The sequence below is a fragment of the Cyprinus carpio genome, chromosome B2, assembly GCF_018340385.1.
Source record: "Cyprinus carpio isolate SPL01 chromosome B2, ASM1834038v1, whole genome shotgun sequence".
Lineage (NCBI taxonomy): Eukaryota > Metazoa > Chordata > Actinopteri > Cypriniformes > Cyprinidae > Cyprinus > Cyprinus carpio.
In genome coordinates this window covers 32,034,017-32,056,981 of record NC_056598.1, presented here as the reverse complement: position 1 = coordinate 32,056,981, position 22,965 = coordinate 32,034,017, and the positions used below count along the sequence as shown (strand labels likewise).

The 22,965-nt window shown below is 34.5% G+C and overlaps 1 pseudogene; it reads right to left on the bottom strand.

Moving 5' to 3' along the window:
• Positions 1–1,453: 1,453 nt before the first annotated feature.
• On the bottom strand, positions 1,454–21,514 carry LOC109092756 (annotated as a pseudogene).
• Positions 21,515–22,965: the final 1,451 nt, after the last annotated feature.

Below are 22,965 nucleotides of genomic sequence, written 5' to 3'. Positions count from 1 at the left end.
AAAAACAAAAAAACAAACAAAATTACCCCCGATTTACAATAAATGTTGGAGGGGAAAATGAACTACAGAAGTTTGGATGAGAGAGAGACTCCGCTCCAGGGTCCAAGGCTCCGGTCCGAGGGGGTCGTGCCGGTCTGGGCTGTCCGCAGAGACGCCTGCGCTAAAAACCCCGGTGGGCGGCTGTGGGTCGGGCAGAGGGTCGGGATGCTATGTGCTCTCGGCAGCTGGGGTCTCGCTGCTCTCACAGTTACCTGCACGAAAACAAGTCAAAGTTAACTCAACAGGCTGAGCAATGCAATCACACCTTATCAGTTAGTGGTCAACATTAGGCATTTTTTAATTACTCAATATTTGAGATATTAATAATACTCGTCAAATTTATAAAACTACATGGTAACATCTACATTAACTGGTTTTATTCAAGACGAAAAAAAATTACGTCATCAACAAAACTAGATTTGTGAGTTAAATCAGGTAGAAACAGCCCTTTAAAGTAAAAACTCATTTTGCAGCTTATGGTAGTTAAAAGGAAAAACCAATGAGTAATACACTTTTACAGCATTTATTAATCTTTAAAATAAAAACTAACTGTTCATTAAGTCACAGTGCATGTTACAAACATTTGATTTGAAAAATTGTATTAGCAAATGTAGCAATGAACACTAAAGATGATAAATGGTTGCATATATAAAGATATATCATGTGTTAGTTCAAGTTAACTCATGTACTGTATTTAACTAAAGTTAACAAATAAAACCCATATTTTAATGTGAAAGCACAGTCTACAGTTTTAGAATAAACAGTTGTTTGCATTTTCATAATGCATTGTAATACTGAAACCTCAGTCATAACATCATAAAATACTGATTTTAGTTTTTAGCAGTCATCAAATTATCTTTGGGATACAACTATAGTAAGTTTTAATTTTTATGTATTTTTTGTTTCTTTTCTGTTGCAGTTTTAGTATATTTTTGTGTTAGTCATGTGTTTATACTTGTAAAAAAGTATTTCAGTACATCAAGAAAATAAGAAATGTTGCCTTGGCAACCAGCTGGAACAGACCATCATGATGTCAATGTTTATAATATCTTAACTTCATGCCCTTATAGTCACATTTTGCAACAAACAAAGCAATCAAGATTTGCTATTTAACATATTACTGTATATATGCCGATTAGGGTAGATATACCATGCATTCGATTTTATATAGATAATATAAAATTGAATGCATGGTATATGCATGTTTTAAACCATATTGCATGGTTTGCAATAATCATATTTTACAATATAAACAATCATGCAGCAGAGTTTTTGCTGGCAGTATATATTGATTTATGATGGTGAACTGTAGAGTGAATGTATATAAAAATCTATAGAAAATGATTTAGATTTATACTTTCAGCCATTTATTGGTTTTGTGCTTGAAGAAATATTTCTGGCTCATCAATAACCATCAGAATTTCTCCACTGGTTCACTGATGTAAAATCCCGTAACGCTAGCGTTGGAGTTCCCCGTGCCGCTGCTGTTGTTAGCGGGTTGGTCATCGTCGCTGTCGTCGTCCTCGTTTGAATGCGGGATCTCTGGTTTCGGACGGGAGGGGTGCGCTCTCGGCCTCCTGCTCCACACGACTCCGCAGGGCCAGGATCCGGTGATGCCGCGCCGCGGCCAGCTGACCCGCATCTTTAGAGCTCACGCCTGATGACACACAACTTACACCATGATACAGGGCTCCCACAAAACTAATCACAACTGCAATCACTGATGAACGGCTCTATGATTGATGAGTGACAGAGAAAAACAACTTTATAGAGGTTGTGGCATACATACATAACTTCTAGGCGAGATTCAATATTTTAAAACAAATAAAGAACCAGTTTCTATTCTCTTATATATTATCTCCTACAACCGTCTGAGATTTCACCAATTTTTTTCCTTTTTTAAAACCTTGTGAATACTAAATAGTATATATATAAAAAAACTAATTAAAATAAATACATTAAAAACATTTATTTTAATTATATAAATATGTATAAAAGATAATATAAAATTAAATTTATTAAAACAAATATCAAAGTCGTCAATTAGTACACATGTGTATAAAATTAAAAATATAAAATAAATACTATTTAAAATAAAATATATATTTTATATATAATTTAATGTTACATATAGATATAATTATATATATACTTAGAATTAAATAATAAAAAATTAAATAGAATTAAAACATTTAAAAAACTGCACAAAAACTTTAAATTAAATGAATTTTAATACAAAATAAAATAAAAAAATACTTTATAATAATAAAAATTAAAATATTAATAAATTTAATAAAAATACACATTAAAAAAATTACATATATAGTATACATTTTATTTTGTGTACACACACACACACACACACACACACACATATACACATACACATATATATATATTTTTTTTTTATTATTTATACACACACACAACTTATTTTATTATTGTATTAATTTATTGGCCTAAAAAAACTTTCTGTGAGCAGTAAAACTCGATGCCAGAGTTGCTTTTTAAACTTTTGCATTATTTAACAGAAATACAACTAAAAACCTAAGCACTTCCTGTGTAAAGTGTTACAGAGGTGTCCATCCTACCGATATGAGGAAGACCTTGACGCCCTGGTCCTCAGTGTCCATGGCTGTGATACGAACGCTCTTCTCACTGGCTTTATCCCCCTGCATCTGAGGCCAAGCTTGTGTTGAGGATCAGCGCAGACTGCCCTGCGTGCGCATCACTAACAGACACACACAGACACAGACACATGAGGAACTACAGCACATTTCTGCTGCTCTCTAAAGAAGCTTGACAACGTTCGGCGCTGCTCCTTACCTAATCTCGACTGTAACGTGCCGTCATCGGTGGATGCCATGTCATTAAGTCTGAGCAGAACCGCGGCCTCGTTTCCACCCCACGACTGAACTGGCTTATCAAACACAAAACAACTTGCACTGCATCTGTGGAGAGACGCACACAAATCAGCTCATTATCAGCACATCAAGTTTCCTGAAGGAACAAACTGGCCTGAAAAGGATTAAAGGAATGGTCCCGGGTCAGTGCAAATTAAGCTCTAGAAAACACATCTGTAGCCTGCTCCTAACTACCACAGAAACTCATTCAGACTGCTCTCTGTTTACACTGATGCACTTACAATAGACTTCTATGAGGCAAGACACTGGAACACACATTTAAATACACAGTTTTGAAAGCATAACCTGAACTAATAGAAGAATATTAAGTACAAATAAACAACTGATACTAACTACTGTCTTGAAGAGAAAAAAAATAGATAGATTTTTAAGACTAGTCTAAACTGTTTATGCATGATCTTCAGAAATCATTATTTTAATATGCTGACTTTCTGATCATGAAACAAATCTTTTATGAATGAGTTGAGATCATTTTCTGAGGTAACCAAAAGCTGAAGCAGATGTTGTTGACAGATGACTTTGTTCTGAACCCAGAACATTCTTTAAATGGTGGAGTATAAGCCAGTGTTTTTGCTGTGGTGACTGACTGCTATACTGAACGTCATCTCACCTGTAAAACATTGCTCTCCGCCTCCTCTCCTGTACGGACCTCTACTTTCTCCAGAATGCACTTCTTGGCAGTGGCTTTGGTGTACGCGGCTGCCGACTCTTCCAGAGACTCTGTTACACTGTGATCTGACATGCACACACACACAGGGAGAAAAGCATCATTTCAACAGCTCAGGATGAACTGACTGTAGCAAACATGCCTATTATGATGAATGCTTAGCTCAAAATAGTAATTATGGCATGACAACACTGATAATCCTAGAGCATCCAGTCACATAATTCATTTAATATTCAAGCCAAAACAATCAAAGTATGATTGGGTTGGAACACCTACTTTTCTCAGGTGTGGCCTCTTGTGATGACGGCTCAGACGCTGGAGCTGGGACCGTCTCTTACTGGCCTCGACTGACACCTCGCCTCCTTTTGGGGGGCTCTGAAAGAGTACGCACAAAACTCTCTTATACACCTCTGAAAAGACTCTGAAAATCCACTTTGCCGGCACCGTCTTTTTTACTGTTGTGTGCTGAAATATTTTAAGAAATAGTTCACCCAAAATAAAAACCAAATAGGTGATTGTCTGTTCTTTCCATCAGTGAGGCACAATAGACTTTTTGGAGTCACTTCCTACTTGAACTGAATGGAAAGAGCAGCTTGGATTTTCTACTAAACTTCCTTTTTGAGGTAAGACAAGATCAGGAGTAAATAATTTTTATTTTGGGGGAAATTATTCCTTCATATGCTACATTTAAGAGCTGAATAGTCTGTACAAAAAACTGAATGGGACAAAAAATGTGACCCTGGAGCACAAAAGCAGTCTTAAGTCTCTGGGGTATATTTGTAGCAATAGCCAAAAATACATTGTATGTGTCAAAATTATACATTTTTATTTTATGCCAAAAATTATTAGGATGTAAAGAACATGTTCTTTGAAAATATTTTGTAAATTTCCTACTGTAAACATATTAAAACTTAATTTTTGATTAGTAATATGCATCGCTTAGAATTCATTTGGGCAACTTCAAAGGCGATTTTCTCAATATTTAGATTTTTTTGCACCCTCAGATTCCAGATTTTCAAATAGTTGTATCGCTGCCATTATTGTCCGATCCTAACAAACCATACATCAATGGAAAGCTTATTTATTCAGCTTTCAGATGATTTATAGATCTCAATTTCAAAAAATTGACCCTTAAGACTGGTTTTGTGGTCCAGGGTCACAAATGCATCGGTTGTCCAAACCCACTCATCCTTTACACTCACCAGAACTCTCTCAAACATGTTCTGGCCAAAAACAAACTTGGAGCCTTTATCTGAGCTGTTGGTGGCATTGTTGGAGCTGGAAAAGCAAACAGAAGCAGATTTCGGGATGAAGAAGCCAGGCCAGAGAGAGTTGAACAGATTCGCATGGCTCTATTGAACCGTTACCTAGCGCTGCCCATGTACTGTAAGAAATAATGGTGCCGGCAGACTGAGAATCTTGTGTGGAGGTCTTTCGAGTCACTGGATGTGCTGTTTTCCTCCAACTGCTCAAGGAAAAAACACAGTAACAGATTTGGAGGATAAACACAAACACTCCTTGGGAAACTTCTATCGTGCCAGTCTGCAGCTCGAATAAAGAATGAGACAAATGCAGCAGTGAGTCAGCGCTGACCTTCGCTCGCTCTTTTGATATTCTGCCCGAACACAAACGATGATCCACCGCACTATCCTTCTTCTGACTGCTGTCCTCTTTCTGTCCACCTCCATTTTCCTCTCCTTCCTTCTCCCGCTTCTGCAAAGGAACTCAAATTAATGCAGATCCAATGACAAGTCTATGGGCTTTTAGTAAAGAAAGTATTTTTTGAGTATTATGTCCGATACATCAGGCTTTTGTGGCTCATATAGTATGAGAGTTTTATGAAGGTTCATCAAGACCTTTTTAAGAACAATAAAAGACATTTTTTTGAAAAAATTAGAATGTCTTTTGAATATGGTCTTTCAATGTAAATGTCTCGAATTAGCAACTACAAAAAAAAAAAAAAAAAAATTAAATTATGGCCTGAACAGCTCTGTTAAAATATAGAAATAACTAATCTGAATTTGCTTAAAAAAAAAATATATATATATATATATAATTTATGATAAGAAGTCTTGTTTTATGATGCATTGATGAAAATAAAATGAGTTTATGATTAAAACAAGATGAAATTTCTAACGATTCAGAAAAATCTACTTAAAAAAAAAAAGAGAAAAGTTTTCATATCTAATTTACAGATTTTTGTTTAAGAATAAAATTAATTTTGTTCAATTTCTCAGAAAACAAGACTTCATATTGGGGCTGTCATGATTCCTTGATTCTATTCGAGTATTCGATTTTAAAAACTCCTCGATTTAATTCTGCAGGTGTCAAGTAATCGGCTAAATGGCACATTTCATGGACGAGAATCCATGAAACATTATTAGACCGTTTTTTTATTTATATATTTTTATAAGGCTGCATGATGTATTAAACCCATTTTAAAATAAAGCATAATGCTATTGTGAATTCACAAATGCTACGATTCAATTAAATCAATACATGCAATGCAGGTTTAATATATGCTCTTTATTTACATGCGTGCATGTCAGAGCGGCTCCGTTCACAGTAAATGCTGCTCCACACAAACTGCTATCATTTACATATGTGGAGCACCTCATACTCCATCTCTGCATATTGCTGTGAGTTTGGGTTTATTATAACATTCATCTGGGAATGCAACGTGCACCACTTCATTAGATTTGTATGGTAAATCATTTATAAACCAATGCAAACACAGCAGAATATCTTTCTCAATATGCTAACGGTTCATTGCAATTTCAAAATAAAAGCTCACTCTCGAGTTTACGCGTTTTGATGTCCATATATTCAAGAGCTTACAGTGGCTGTAGCATTTCTGTCATAAAGAAATTGCCAAATATTTAAGATTAAGTGGACATTTGAATTAAATGTTGTATAGTGAATATTAAACAAGGATTAGATCGCGCAGGCCGTTGGCGCCCTCTGCAGGCATTTGTTATACACAATGTACAGAGAGTTTTGTTCAATAAAACAATGATTACTTGAGCTTGATACTATTTCATTATTATTTCAACTCATTATTATTGACCCATTGGTATTATAAATGTATTTAATGTCATTTTATCAGCTATTTTATGCATAAGTCTATTTTTATTACCACAAAAAAAGAAAAAAAAAAAATTAGAATAATCGACAGATTACTGCCAAAATAATCATTAGTGACAGCCCTTCTTAATATGTATTTAACATTGAAAATCTTGATTTAAGGATTTTTAGTTATTTTTATTGGAGAACAAAAAATTTAGATTTTTTTCACAGTGCATGCAACATTTAATGCTACGACTTTATTAATTTAAGACTTTCTGCTCTCTCAATTTTTGACTTTTTAGGCCTTCATTTGTGGAATTAAGACTTGAAGACCAACAGAAACCCTGTATGATACAGTGAGAAGATGAAGCTCATATTTAAGGATGAAAAAACAGCTCAATTTGATTCAGAGACCCAAACTAAGCAAAAATATTACATTTGGTGCAGATGATGAGATTTATATGGCCAAAAAGTGATGAAATTTTGATGCTTGTAATGTAAATCAATGAGACACTGTATGAGGACTATTTAATAAAATTATATAAATAGCAGCTGTCACTCTATATTTCCCAATAATGTCTTAGATGATATTTGCTAAGATTTGAGATTACAAATTGCTTTATAGATTTAAAAATATTTTAGTCACATACAGTAAAATCTCATAGTAAACATTTCATAAATCAATCAAAATGTCACTGTTCAACAATCATACCACATTACTGCTGCTTAAAACTAAAACAATTAACTCTCGAATTAACCTGCATTAAAGCTGGAACTAGATCAGATCAGATCGTCTGTAATTTCCTACAGTCATATGTATTAGTCATCATCAGTTATGAATTCATAAGCACCCAGGTCATCTCATACATCAGCAATGATTACAGGTGATGCTGATGTTTACGAGATGCTCTAAACAGGAAGTAATTAGTTGTGGTTTATTTTTCAAGCGTATACATCTCAGATTTTTGTGCCGTATGTCCTCACCGGTGATTTGTCCGAGCTCTCTGTGTTGTTCAGGAAAACGGATCGGCTCTCTGATGATGAATCTCCAAACTTCCCCACTCCATTTGTTCCACAGCTGGAGTCTGCGAGCGAAAACACTGGCATAAACTAACAGCATCACACCATCAACACACGTTTCCAGCTTGGGATAATACGGCTCTGAGTACTGAATACTAGTGGGCAACCCAAACCTCTTCTAGTCGACACTAATATATCTAAAGAGCAAGGTGACTGATGGCCGATATAATGCTGATACATAGGAATAACAATGACAAATGAGAAAAACTGCTGAAATAAACACTTATTCCCCACAACATTCACTCAAAATGTTATGCTGACAAGATCATCTGTAGATTAAAGAAAGAAAACATTTTGTCCAATTCAATATTAGAAAAAGTAGTATACAAACAGCAACTTTTTAACCATTTTAAGTATTATACAAAAAAAATCTAATACAGTAATAATATTATTAATAGTAACAATGTATATTCAAAAATAGGTAAAATTAGAAGGTCTCAGAAATTATATATATATATATATATATATATTTATGACCCTGGACCACAAAATCAGTCTCAAGCTGCTGGGGTAGCAAAAGCCAAAAATACATTGTATGGGTCAAAATTATTAGTTTTTCTTTTATGCCAAAAATCATTAGGATATTAAGTAAAGATCATGTTCCATAAAGATATTTTGCAAATTTCCTACTGTAAATACATTATAACTTAATTTTTGATTAGTAATATGCATTGCTGAGAACTTCATTTGGACAACTTTAAAGGCGATTTTCTCAATATTTAGATTTTTTTGCACCCTCAGATTCCAGATTTTCAAATAGTATCTCAGCCAAATATTGTCCGATCCTAACAAACCATACATCAATGGAAAGCTAATTTATTTATATGATGTTTAAATCTCAATTTTGAAAAATCAACCCTTATGACTGGTTTTGTGGTCCAGGGTCACACACACACACACACACATATATATATATGTATATTTGCTTATTACTTTACACATCTGTTCTCAACACAAAAAAGCCTAAAATGTGGTTCTCTACAGAACAGTCTGAGACCTCTACAGATTCTGCTGCTGTGAAAGGAAGCAGCGAGCATTATGGGAGATGTACGTACTGGTCTTGACGGATTCTGTGAGGGTTTTGGCCGGAGGCGCCTGTAAAACGGCTGGTCTGAGAACACTGCGCTGCTGTTCTTTGGGGCTTCTGACTGGGAACGCCTGGAAAACAACCTACTAACGGATTGAATCAGAAACCAAACACCGCAGCATAACAGCACACACCAATCTCTGACAATCAGATAAAAAGCCTTAATTGTAATTATCATGCAATGGGATGTTCTAAAATACGGAAAAGCTTTCTAAGTTTGTGCTGCTATAGTTAACTAAAACTAATAATTAACGGTAATTAAATTAATTATACATTTAATAAAAAATAAAATAAAAATTGTCTTCCATAATTGAAATAAAGCTAAAATAAAGTCAAATAGATATTAGATTAAATATTTAAACTAAACTGAAATTTTAAAAACTAATAAATAAAAAAAAAAAGAAAAATATATTTCGATATATTAAAAAAAAAAATAATAATAAAAAAATATTTAAAAAAAAAATAATAATAATAATAAATAAATAAAATTGAGAAGAATTTATTTCGGTGCATCCCTAATCTTTCAAACGCACAAGATGACTTTTTAAAAAAAGTACTGAAAGAGGAAGCTTTACAGTCAGACCCATTGTGACTAATCTTTCCTGCTATAAAGAGCAGATTCATGTGCTGCATGTGTGTGTGTAGATGCAGTAAAAGGTTCAAAGCAGGAATGAGTTGATCTTACCTGCGCTTGGGGCCTGGCCATGAATGAGTGTGGGAGGTTTCAACCTGAACCCGACGGGCTTCTCTTCTGAGACGGACAAACAGAAGCATAAACATGATGATGATAAACCAAACATGCCTTATGCAAGACCAGATAAGAGCTCTCAGATAAACAAACACTCAAAGTTCATCTGTAATGCATGACGCAATTCTGCCTCAAAAACTTCAGTCAAGAATTGCAACACTATGCAAGTTAAAAGCACATCTGATGCCTTCCTGTCAGAAATTGGAAAGAAAAAAAAAACAGTATAGTACCGTTTAATATTTTTTAGATGTATACAGCTTCATATTTTTACAAAACAGTAGGCAGTATGCTTTATATACACCACACAGTATACTCTAGTAATTCAAACACAGCATGTCCGTCTCTGTAGGGCTCTCACACTTTGCTTCGTATCTACAGTCTCATAACGGCTCTGACCACTTCCTGTTAGACCTTAGGTCACCCCACAGGCCTCTGGACTTGTTTTAGCACATTCCTGACAGTAGCCGGTACACATTTGGGTTTAGTGCGCTTGGCTGGGTTTGTTCTCTTTCTAAGAGAGACAAAAATAGAAAGCTGCCATCAGACGCATGCATAGCATCTGCCATTAACATTATTCTGTGCAACACGTAATCTAGAGGACGAAATATGTGATTACTCTCAGCAAATGTGCTTTAAATGAGTTTTTATTTGAGGCAGTGTTGTCACTAATGTTTTAAAAACTGCATTTCTTTTAATTTTTTGCCAACGTTTAACCATTTAGCACTCGTGGCTCTCCTGGAGACTTGCATGAATTAAAGTGACAGCACATTATTCTCTAAAAATAAAAAACAAAAAATATAATATACACCATGAATAAAAGTCTACTGTTTTAGTCAAAACATACGGCTTTTTGGCTAGGTTTAAAAGAAACAAATTCCTTATATGAACCGCAGGATTGCTTGTAATAAAGTTTCAAAAGCTAAAGAAAAGGCAGTAGAGCTGCCTGTTTCTGTCAATGGTAAGTTTTAATTTAGAATGTTTGTGATAACGTAAGAAAAGCATTTTAAATGTTTTGCCACTTGCTTGAGCAACTGTGCTGCTGCTACTACTGTGCAACAATTGCACAAATGCAAAAACAAAAAAAGCATTGCATAATCGAAAATTTAGGTGAGATAAATATACTTTTGAAAAATGTCTAAAATATGCTCCCCTCCACCCTTCAAATTAAAAACATCCCCTCTCACAAGAGTCGCCTAAGAGGGGAATTCATTTTCAAAAATGTAATTCAGACCCTGAATAAATGTCTAAAATTCCTGATTGGAGTTTTACTAAAAAAATATTCTACATGATAAAAATAGGGCTTTAAAAAGATTGGCATCGGTGATCGTATGGGCAGATACTGCTTTCTGTGATCGGCCTCAAAAATCCTGTTTGGAGCACCCCTATATATAACTAACTATGCAAAATCAAATTACAATGTACTTATAATTACATATATATATATATATATATATGTGTGTGTGTGTGTGTGTCTGTATATATAATTAAAAAACTAATTTATTTGTTCTGCTGGTTGTCAGTTTCATATTAAATATGTTTAGGCTGAATGCCATTTTCATATTTCTGTATATAGATATATATATATATATATCATATATATATATATATATATATATATATATATATATATATATATATATATATATAAAAATCCAATTAGAATTATACCAAATATATTTTGTTTTTCAATCAATTTAATTATTACAATATACAATTTAATACACAAACTAAAACACACATGCATACATAAAGTGCCTCAACATAAAATTACGAAATTTCATCATAATTTCATTAATGCATCCCCTTAATAGATGGAAAAATCTGATTTGATGACCAAGCAAACACTATGGCTTTATTTCGACAGGCAGGAAAATGTACCCAGTTTGTTTTTTTTTGTCTGCATAAAAAGGAAAGAAAATCTGATTACTAACCCAGTCTAAACCACATCCACATGTGAAAAATGAAAAGTGCGGACAGTCACTCCTGAAGATCATACTTGAAAACCAAATTTGATGTGTGCAGCGTAAACAAAGCCTTAGACTGTCAAACATGAGAAAAACTGAGGACGGCCGCAGAACCCTGTAAATTACACTGAGTTACAGACGTCCTGATGGAGACTGGCGTGATGAAGCATCTAGTGACAGGCAAAATAAGCAAAAATGTATTTTTATATTTTCATTAATAATCATCGCAAACAGTTTTTAAAACTGAAAACTACTCTAAAAGCCCTCAGACTTCAGATGTTTAAATATAGGTGGGCCTACGACAGATTTAAAGATTTAGGAATTTGTATTTCTTATTTAAGCAGTCGATTACACTGAAACTTTATTTCCGATCCAAACAAAAAAGATAAAGAGTCATGAACCCAAAACAAGGCCAGTTCTGGTTTCTATTTCTATTGCACTGTGACTAGTAGCTCCACCCACTGTGAAATTTCATTGGCCCAAATCCCTCCTCCACAACTGCATATTAAAGATCTCACGCTCTGATTGGTTGATAAAATTTGGTATGGATAGAAAAATGACTTGACTTGGGACACATCATGGATGGCTAGGACACAGTGTTAAGTTTAAATCTTTATAGTCACCAGAAAGGATTGAAATGGGGGCTGGTTCTTTACCTGGCTCTGAGTCTGAGTTACCAGTTGGAGACTGGCATAAACTTGAGGGCATAAAGATATTATTCTTGGGAACTGTGCAGGAAACAAAAGAAAGCACGAAAGACAGATAGGATCAGATGAGAGTGTCTAATGTTCAAATAATACTCAGAATCCACCCCCTTCAAAGTGAACAGTGCCAATCCACTGCAGAGACGAGGACCGCTGAAGACTCACCTGAATGTGACGGAGGGAACTGGGTCAGAGATGAGGTCCTCTCTCTCTTTACCGGAGGACAGTACTCGCCTTCATCTCGATCTGAATCTGGAGAGCATAATTCAATCAACAGATCAATCAGAAACTAAAAACTAGTGGAGCACGGAAACTCAGGCCACAGTGCAGAGAACTGAAAATGCTTGATTTAAATTAGCCTTTTGCAATGACTAATTATTCTAATAATGTTCTGACAATTTTTGTGCAATTATACTGACTTCTACCGTCAACTGACGTGACTTTAGAAATTACAAAATAAGGATGCAGAGGATGTAAAAATAAAGACATCTGGATAGGAAATCACATTACATTTATTAATTCAATAAATGCATTATTGACTTAAAGAACGGATGACCAAAAAAAGATGTAGATGAGTGTTTCTTCATCAGATTTGGAGAAATATATCATTTTATCACTTGCTCAGCAATGGATGCTCTGCAGTGAATGGGTGCCGTCAGAATGAGAGTCCAAACAGCTGATAAAAACACCACAATAATCCACAAGTAATCGACACCACTCCAGTCCATCAGTTAACACTTTATGAAGCCAAATGCTGTGTGTTTGTAAGAAACAAATCCATCATTAAAGCTTTTAAACCGTCGCTTCAGGTCAAAATTGAGTGTACAATTCATAATAATGCTTCCTCCAGTGAAAAAGTCCATCTCCTGTTGTCTCTCACATCAAAATCCACCCACATATATATTTTAAGAGCTGTTTAGGAATGTTTTGGCTTGTAAACGGTGCTTGATTTGTGTAGATTTCTCTCCTGATTCAGACAAGATGTCGATCTTTCTCACAAGAGAAAGCAATATTATGGATAGAAGATTCATTTTAAGTTAAAAACATCTTAATGCTGGATGTGTTTCAGCTTTTGTCTTCTCCAGATGTTAACTGATGGACTGGAGTGCTATGGATTATTGTGATGTTTTTATCAGCTGTTTGGACTCTCATTTTGACGGCACCCATTCACTGCAGAGCATCAAATGGTGAGCAAGTAACATAATGCTAAGATTCTCCAAATCGCATCTACATCAGGGAAGACATGCTAGTGAATAATGTTCATTTTTGGGTGACCATCCTTTAAATCAGACAATGACCTCCAAGTAACTCTCAAACCGACGTCTGGATGATAAACGCACATCTGCATCCTACAATATATTTTATGGAGACGTTGTGTTAGTGTCTCACTGTCTGCATCTCATCACATATCATATACAAGTTCCCTTCCAGCAAAACATAATCACCAGTGGATGTTTACATGAAATATTAAAAACTTGAATCGTGGCATGTGCACAATGCGTTTGCTCCACGTCAATGTTTCTGTTATCGTCTGCTGAAGGTTTTATTTTGAGAGTAACAAATAGGGCATTTTAGGATATTTTCTGAGACTATTTATGATGCATTAAATAAAACTCAAGCATGCATCACAATTCTAGCCACCAAAAATAAGACAAATATTGGCCAAAAAATGAACAGAAACTTTCATTTTCGAAAGAAAAAAATGCAGATTCCATCAAAAGCAGATTGCATTTGAAGCTGTTCAGGTTTAAAAGAGTGCAAAACAATTTAACAAGTCTACAGCAAGAATAGTACAGTCAATATGCAAACGTGATTATAATTTAAATTCAATACATATTTGCATTTTATAAGACACTCCTCTGGCACACACATGGATTTGTCTGCCCTATGCATTTATACTGACAGTGAGAGTAACATTTTCATGCATTATATTGTAAGGAACCGATGTGCTTTTGTTTGTTTTGGCACATCATACAACAGCTTATCAAAAAAAAAGCAAGTATCATGGGAAAAATAGTTTGTGTAATGTCCACAGTTTTTAGCAGCCAATAATTTTTACTTTGATGCATCACTAGAAACAAAAAAAACTTTTCAAACTTACCGTCCCCGTCCTCCGCACTCGACCCATCTGCGGATCTCTGGAACAGACACAAACATGAATAAATTCATTTGGTCACACAGAACTGGACTACATCACAGAGAAACACACTGTATAATGGAAAACAACAGCGTAAACAGCCCCGTTCTCTGATAATGAACTGGCCAGCTGAGTTGGGGAAATTACCTGCTAATGATAAAATTTGGCAGGTACAAGAAGAAACGTTCATGCCTCGCCTGAGTGTTTATAGAAAAATGTCTGTTTTGTTATTGTAATAAAACTCAAAGGTAAAATTTAATATTTCCCAGTAAGTGTCATCCATCATAACATCCTCAGGTTATTATGGGAAAGAGGTTTGTTTAGTTGGCAACTACAAAATTCACAATATCATGGCTTCTGAAAACAGCAGTTAAAACGGCAACATATCATTTCTAACCCACCAAATAGAAATGCAACTGCAACCAATGGCTTGAGTTTGCAGTAGGACTTCCCTTTGGACTTGAGAAAGGTGGACAAGAGCGTTTAAAACTCATTTTTGCAAAGCTGTTTGGTGCTTCCAGCAGAGCAGAAATTACACCATGCCACTAAATCTGGAGATGGACTTACAGTCGGTTTTATCTTCTGTTGAGCACAAAAGAAGATATTTTGAAGAATGATGGAAACCAAACAGCTGATGGGAGACATTTACTTCCATAGTATGGAGGGGATAAAAATGTGGAAGTCAATGGCTGCCGTCGACTGTTCGGTTACCAACATTTTTCTGTGTTTAGCAGAAGAAAGAAACTTATACAGGTTTGGGGTGTAAATGATGCAGTCTATAAATGCAAGACTGTGATTCTAATGTAATGCATTTCATGTTTTGTTTGTTGTTTTTGTATTATTTTTACTACTAAACACAATAAAGCGCCAGGACAGGTGGCTAATTATTATTCTTTTATTTTTTTGTACTGAGCTTCCTAAACTCAGTGAACCTTAAAACACTGTTTAGAGATGAGGATGGTCAACCAAAACACCAATAATAACTGTTACATTTATGCAAAGTGCATAGATTATGCAAAGACTTGCTTGTCGTTTAATTATGTTCTTCATTTGAAAACATTTCAATTTGATAATTTATTTTGCCTGTTGTTAATTTTATTGTTCTTGCTGCTGCCAAATCATTGAATATCAGTTCTGCATATTGCTTGCTGGACATAAACAAACAATCAGAACTGATTGTATATATACAGTAAAGTTTGGAAACATTACTATTTTTAATGTTTTTGAAAGAAGTTTCTTCTGCTCATCAAGCCTGCATTTATTTGATCAAAAATACAGAAAAAAAACAGTAATATTGTGAAATTATTATTACAACTTAAAATAATAGTTTTCTATTTGAATATACTTAAAAAAAAAAAAAAATTATTCCTCTGATACAAAGCTGAATTTTCAGCATCATTACTCCAGCCTTCAGTGTCACATGTAACATCCAGTCTATCACATGATCATTTAGAATCATTCTAATATTCTGATTTATTATGAGTGTTGGAAACAGTTCTGCTGTCTAATATATTTGATGAATAAAAAGGTTAAAAAGAACTGCATTTTATTCAAAATAAAAAAAAAATCTAATAATATATATTCTAATAATATATTTTCTTTACTATCACTTTTTATCAATTTAACACATCCTTGCTGAATAAAAGTATTGATTTTATTTAAAAAAAGAAAGAAAAAATAAATTACTGACCCCAAAATTACTGACCAGTAGTGTATATTGTTATTACAAATATTTATATTTTAAAAACATAAGCTTCTTTTTTTTTTTTTTTTTTACTTTTTATTCATCAAAAGTATCCTAAAAAAGTATCACATGTTCTGAAAATATTAAGCAGCAGAACTGTTTCCAACTTTGATAATGAATCATCATATTAGAATGATTTCTAAAGGATCATGTGATAATGATCCTAAAAATTCAGCTTTGCATCACAGAATTAAATGATAATTTAAAGTATAATAAATTTAAAACAATTATTTTAAATTGTAATAATATATCACAATATTACATTTTTTTCTGTATTTTTGATCAGATAAATGCAGGCTTGATGAGCAGAAGAAACTTCTTTCAAAAACATTAAAAATAGTAATGTTTCCAAACTTTTGGTCTGTACTGTACATGCATAAACAAATGTTGTTCTCCAATTACAGTCGGGGGGAAAATGTTGCAAGAAATAAAGAAAACAATGGGTTTGACCATTTTTTAATGAATTATTCCTTGAAGAATCAGAGTGAACAAACCTTCAGTGCTTTGTCCTTCTGAAACACAAACACTGGAGGAGCTATGGCAGGCTTCTCTGTTAAAAAAAGAAAAACAGAAAGAAAATTAGCAGGAAATATGGCTTAAATAGATACAACACCCGTATGCCTCTCCAAAATCCTACCAAACTTTAATTTAACTAAGAGGGGGTCGACCGAGATTATCGGCGTGGCCCCGATTATCGGCGCCGATATTAAGCATTTTTTATTGTTATCGGCATCGGCCATTTTCAAAACCGATTTGCCGATAAAACCATTTTATTTTGAAATGCGCGATCTGGCACTGATCCAGCCACCTCAGTCAGAGCTCCGCCCATCGCCCATCGTCCGTCTGATTTGTTGGGAGTCACGAGCCTGGCCAATCAATACGGCTGGCGCGGCTGGAAAAATGTTCCGCTCTCACACACCGAAAGCACAGGAGCTGCTTCAGTGATCATCATCACACATCAAAAGTTATCTCTCGAGGTAAGAATGCAGTAAAACGTTCCTGAAGTTGCAAATAAATCACTACACTGAAGTTGCAAAACACCTAAATATAATCGATTTTATGATGACAAAGCCCCGTTCAGTTTTTTTACTGTGTGAATTCCCCGGTCAATGTCACGTCATTGCAGTGATATTGCTTTAACGGATCATCACATCAGTGCTGAGATAGTGAAACTAAAACCTACTTCTCTCACATTCGGCCAATTTAGCATTTAACATTGTTATTGTGAATAGATTATCAACACGACTGAATTCACTCACGTCTGCAGCGGTTTTGTTTTTTTTTTGTGTGTTTGTCACAATAGCTTCACTGAACAGCTCCGTTCCGTTAGGGCTCTTAGTCAAAAAAATTGCACATATTTGGGAGAAATATTGCTTTATTAACCTGATTGCAAAAATAATTTATCATACAGATTCAGAATTACCATTATGCAATTTTGAAGAGCTGAAAGGGCATCAAGCGCGAGCTCTGACGCCCTGACGCGACGCGAGCTCCCTATTCCTGATTTAGTTATATCCGCGGACGCGCTCTCTACATTTCATTATTGCCTAGGGGGTGCGATTTATGCCGGGGGGGATGGGGGGGATTCTCGCCCCTTACTGGTCTATGATGCCCCCCCATCTGCCTCTGCATGATAACTTTATCCGGACGGTGCGGGATAAACAACTCATGCAAACCCCGCTCCTGACGTCCAGAGTCTGAATCAAATGATTCGCGATACGCGATCCGATTGAAGCGCATCGAAACAGTGAATCATTTTGCGACGCAATGGTTTAACTGATTCGGAGTTTCAAAAAGCTCTGTTGTGTTCTTTGCTCGCTTTCCCTCGATGTAATTTGTTGTTTGAATAACCGGTCTGGACATTAAATCATTACAATTAATAGGCTTAATACGTAGGCCTTACAATGTTTTTTGATGTAAACTGAGGATCACACTAAATACAATTTTCCGTCGTATTAAAAAACATTTCATAAAATTTTTCAAAGCATCCCCCCCTCTGTTTATTTCACAAATCGCACCCTGCTAATAACCCTATGCTAATAACGTAAATTGTCAATAATCTCACATTGCACCGTTCTGGATGACGCTGGTCCTGTATACTTCCTAGTTTGTATCGCCGTGATAAACAGTCTAAAAATAAATAAAAAAACCACTATTACAATGATGGGTGTGTGTGTGATTTTAATGCATTCTCTGGTTGCAAATAAAATCCTAAATATAACACACACACACACACACACACACATATATAATATATATATATATATATATATATATTATATAGATTACAATTTATTTTTCCTTATTTGTTCATATTGTTGCTGTTTAAATTTGCTTTTAAGTTTTACTTAGTTTACAGAATGCTGCTGCTGATGGATGCTCCCAGCACTTTTTTATGTTTGTTGTTTATTACTTATATTAATGTTGTTATTATGAACAGTTCTCAGAATTAAAGATGTGTTCAAATAATTTAAAGACAGTCGGCTTTGTCATAGGCCTTTTTATTCTTAATTTTGACATTAAATTTTCATTTTTACACTAGACCACATATCGGTTCAAAAATCGGTTATCGGGTCTCCTTGATCTTTAATTTAACTAAGCAAGAAAACAGCCCAACTAAGAAACAAAAAAAACAAACATCAAAGCACTAATCACTACAATTTACCCAAACTAAAATAAAACAAAGCAAAAAAACACCAATACTGACAAATCACAAAGATCCGATCGAACCAATCCAACCTTCCCCCTAAATCACACACAAATATCCAAAGTCACAAGATAATCATTCACAAAATAGGTCATTTCCTAAAATGGTTTATTTGAGGATAAGGCACGACTCAAACTGACCAAAAGCATCCAAAGCAAACGTCATATCTTAGTTTTACCATCGCGGATCAGAATGATCCATGCCTATAAGTTATTTCACACTTAGTTTAAAGACAACAATCAACTGACAGCTTTGCCTTTAGATAATAAAGCAAAGAAACGGCAAGAAAAACATTGAATTAAACATGCAATTGTGTAGAAAGAATAAAATGGAATTTCCTTGTAAAATACACAGTAATAATTGTTTTATTGAAACATTTCAAAAGTCATTATTACAGTGTTGAGGCATTTGTGCCATGCATAAAAATACTTGTTAACAAATAATTATTAAATTACTAACACATAGCCTCCAGTAGCTTTTGGTTTAAAAAAAAAAAAATGTAAAAAAAAAACATAATATATATATATATATATATATAAAAAATTTTTTTTTTTTAATTTGATAAAAGACTAGACTGCAATGCCCAATCATTTTTTATTTTTATTACAATTATTAATCCAAACATAAAAATTAAAATAAACAAATGAAACTTGCAACAAGTTAATAACTGTGAAATTTTACAGAAATGCTACATTAATCATAATCATAAAGTACCATATGAAAGGAAAACAATCTCTGTTATAGAGAGGAAACCACAATTAGATGTAAAAGGTGTGCATTATGCCAAGTAATTGTGCTGAATGCAAAAAAAAAAAAAGGTCACCAAATGCTTAAATATTCTAATAATTTCATACGATCAACTAGCATTCATGTAGCTATGACAAGCACTAGTTTGATTCCCAGAGAATGCGCATGACGCCTAAAACAAATGTAAATATTCAATACATATCGCTTTGGATGAAAGCTTCTTCCAAATGCATAAAAAAAAAAATTCATTATTAATGTTGTGCATTGCATTGAAAACAACCAACCAATACATTTTAAACCTCAACCTGTAGTGTGTCCTTGCCATCACAAGCCTCTGGTAATCTGATCAAGTGGGGTTAGTAACCAGTCCCTGCGAACCAAACAGTGTTGTCAAAGAAGTTATCTTATTTCTCATCTCACTTCAAGCCAACCAATAAAACCCTAGGCACTTCTTGCTCAATTAAAAGGCTTTAAAATGATCGTCATGCTTCGTAAATAAACAAAGCCACGTTATCTGGCTGACATGTCTGGTATTTTTAGCTGCAGGACTTTGACAGCAACAAAACCGGGCGGCTAATAAAACAATCATTCATAAGGATGAGTACAAAGCCCGTTTAAGATGATTTGCAAACCACTAAAGAGTGCAATAGCACACGTGCGTCTGTAAACAGTTGCGTTCCTTTCCCAAAAACCAATCACAGAGTCATCTGGGTGGCTCGCTCAGCACTGTAAACCCGTGCACATCACTGTAATTAGGTCATGGGTGATCTCACCACTCAAGGCTGCTGTACTGGAGGACGTTAGAGTCCTAAAGGGGGGGGGGGGGATCATGTGTGCATGGGGTTGCATTTCACTCCGGGCCAGGAGGAGGGTGCGCGGGCCTGCATTAGCACAAGCAGCGGAGCCGGGTAGCGCCACAAGCCGCCAGAGCGGCTACCACAGCCGGCTTGCCCGTGAATGAAACACCGCCACCTGCTCGGGACTCCGTCTTCCGACTACAAATCGATGCTTTTGCTGGAATAACATCAAAAAAAGTCCATGCATCCAAATCAGATCGAAACTCACCACCCCACCCACCATTTGCTTTCGTTTAGTTTTAGTGTATGTTTAATTTTTAAGCATTGTACTGTCTCAATAAAGAAGGATAATTAATTAAATATCACTAACAGCACACATCACTGATCCTGACAAGATAAAGACAGACGTCTAAGCCAATAAACCACGATTAGAATAAAAAGGCACTACATATTCTAATGTAGATGCATAATACAGAAAACCGAATACATTTGTGCTACATATTTTGAAATACTGAACTGCTTGCTAAAGATACACATGTTAATCCTTAAAGCAGTAGCATGCTCATAGAAAAGCGTCATTTTTAATCCCGTGTAATGATTACGCATGAAATGAATTATTATTTCACGGCGCGCGCGCGGATGCGTAGCATCTGGGGGAAGCGCGTGCGTTTCCACCCGCCTAAAAATCAAAAAGAGAAACACACCAAGAGGTCAGTCCGTTAGCTGCACTACACACACACACACACACGTCAACACACACACACACACACACACACACACACACACACACACGGTCTGTCAGTGCGCTGCTTAGCCCGCGAAGCTAACACACTCATCGGCTAACTGGAGCTAAACATCCACACACACTCCCGCGCGGAGCCGCGGAAGCGCGCAGAGCGGGTCACAAACACGCGTGGCGCTCTCACCGACGCTACCGTGGCGTGTACGGCTCATGGCGGCGGTTTATTTGCTTTATTTGACTCATTTTGCGGATTCACACGGTTGCCTACCTTCGTTCGCCAAGTCCGCCATTTTACTCTCCGTGCACACCCACAATGCACCGCGGCACTAGTTCGCTTGGGCTTCTATACTCTTTGGAGCAGCTGCACTCGAAATACATTCACATTTGAATATAATTTTTCATTTCATTTTTACACGAACCTTGTCAAAAAATAATCTATAATGTTTATTATAACTAAAATTAATATAACTAATATTATAACGTAAATAAGGGCAAATAATGTTAATATTAACACCTAGTTCACTCTAAAATATGATATTAGCTATTATTTATAAAATATCCAGTAGGCCTATGTCCTGTTTCTTTCACTAACACTATTAATTATTATTATAAAAACGATTAATATTGCATTGCGTAAAAAATTAGGCTATTATAATATAGTTATTATATTATTTTACTATTAAAACATGATTTTTTTTTCATTTAACCTGTGTCTTGTTGCATCCACTAACAATATAAATTAATATTATAAAAATATTATCTTATGTTAACAATGCCTAAGTATTAATGTAATAGGTATTATAATTATTTTATTATTGATATTATTATTTATGATGACTTATTATGTTAGTAATATATTACTAGCCACTGTTATTTCTGTTTTATTCTATTACAGAACTATTTTGTTGTGTAAATAATTTTGATTAATTTTTATTTATATATTTTTTTCGCCTTCTGCTAATTTTGTTAATTTAATATTTTATTTTATTTTATTTATGTATGCATGTTTAAACAATTAATAAATAATTTAGATATAAATGGAAACTATTATTTCTGTATTATTTTTATTCCTATTTGTTTGGTAGTAATGAAATATGACCACTAGATGGCGATGTTTTGTCAAGTTTCTCATGAGCTCTACAGACTTGATGTTTGGCCTGAACTTCACTTTGGTTTGCTACATTTTTTTAAATAGGTCTGTTTGTTTCATTTTAATTTTAAAATTAAGTATTTGATATTTTATTTGATTGTTATAGTAACTGATTAATTTAAAGTATTTGATGTGTTTTCGTTTATATACAGTACAGGTCAAAAGTTTGGAAACATTACTATTTTTAATGTTTTTGAAAGAAGTCTCTTCTGCTCATCAAGCCTGCATTTATTTGATCAAAAATACAGAAAAAGCAGTAATATTGTGAAATATTATTACAACTTAAAATAATTGTTTTTACATTTATTATACTTTAAATTATCATTTATTTCTGTGATGCAAAGCTGAATTTTAGGATCATTATCACATGATCCTTTAGAAATCATTCTAATATGATGATTCATTATCAAAGTTGGAAACAGTTCTGCTGCTTAATATTTTTTCAAAACATGTGATACTTTTTTTAGGATACTTTGATGAATAAAAAGTAAAAAAAAAAAGAAAAAAAAAGAAGAAGCTATGTTTTTAAAATATAAATATTTTGTAATAACAATATACACTACTGGTCAGTAATTTGGGGTCAGTCATTTTTTTTTCTTTCTTTTTTTTTAAATAAAATCAATACTTTTATTCAGCAAGGATGTGTTAAATTGATAAAAAGT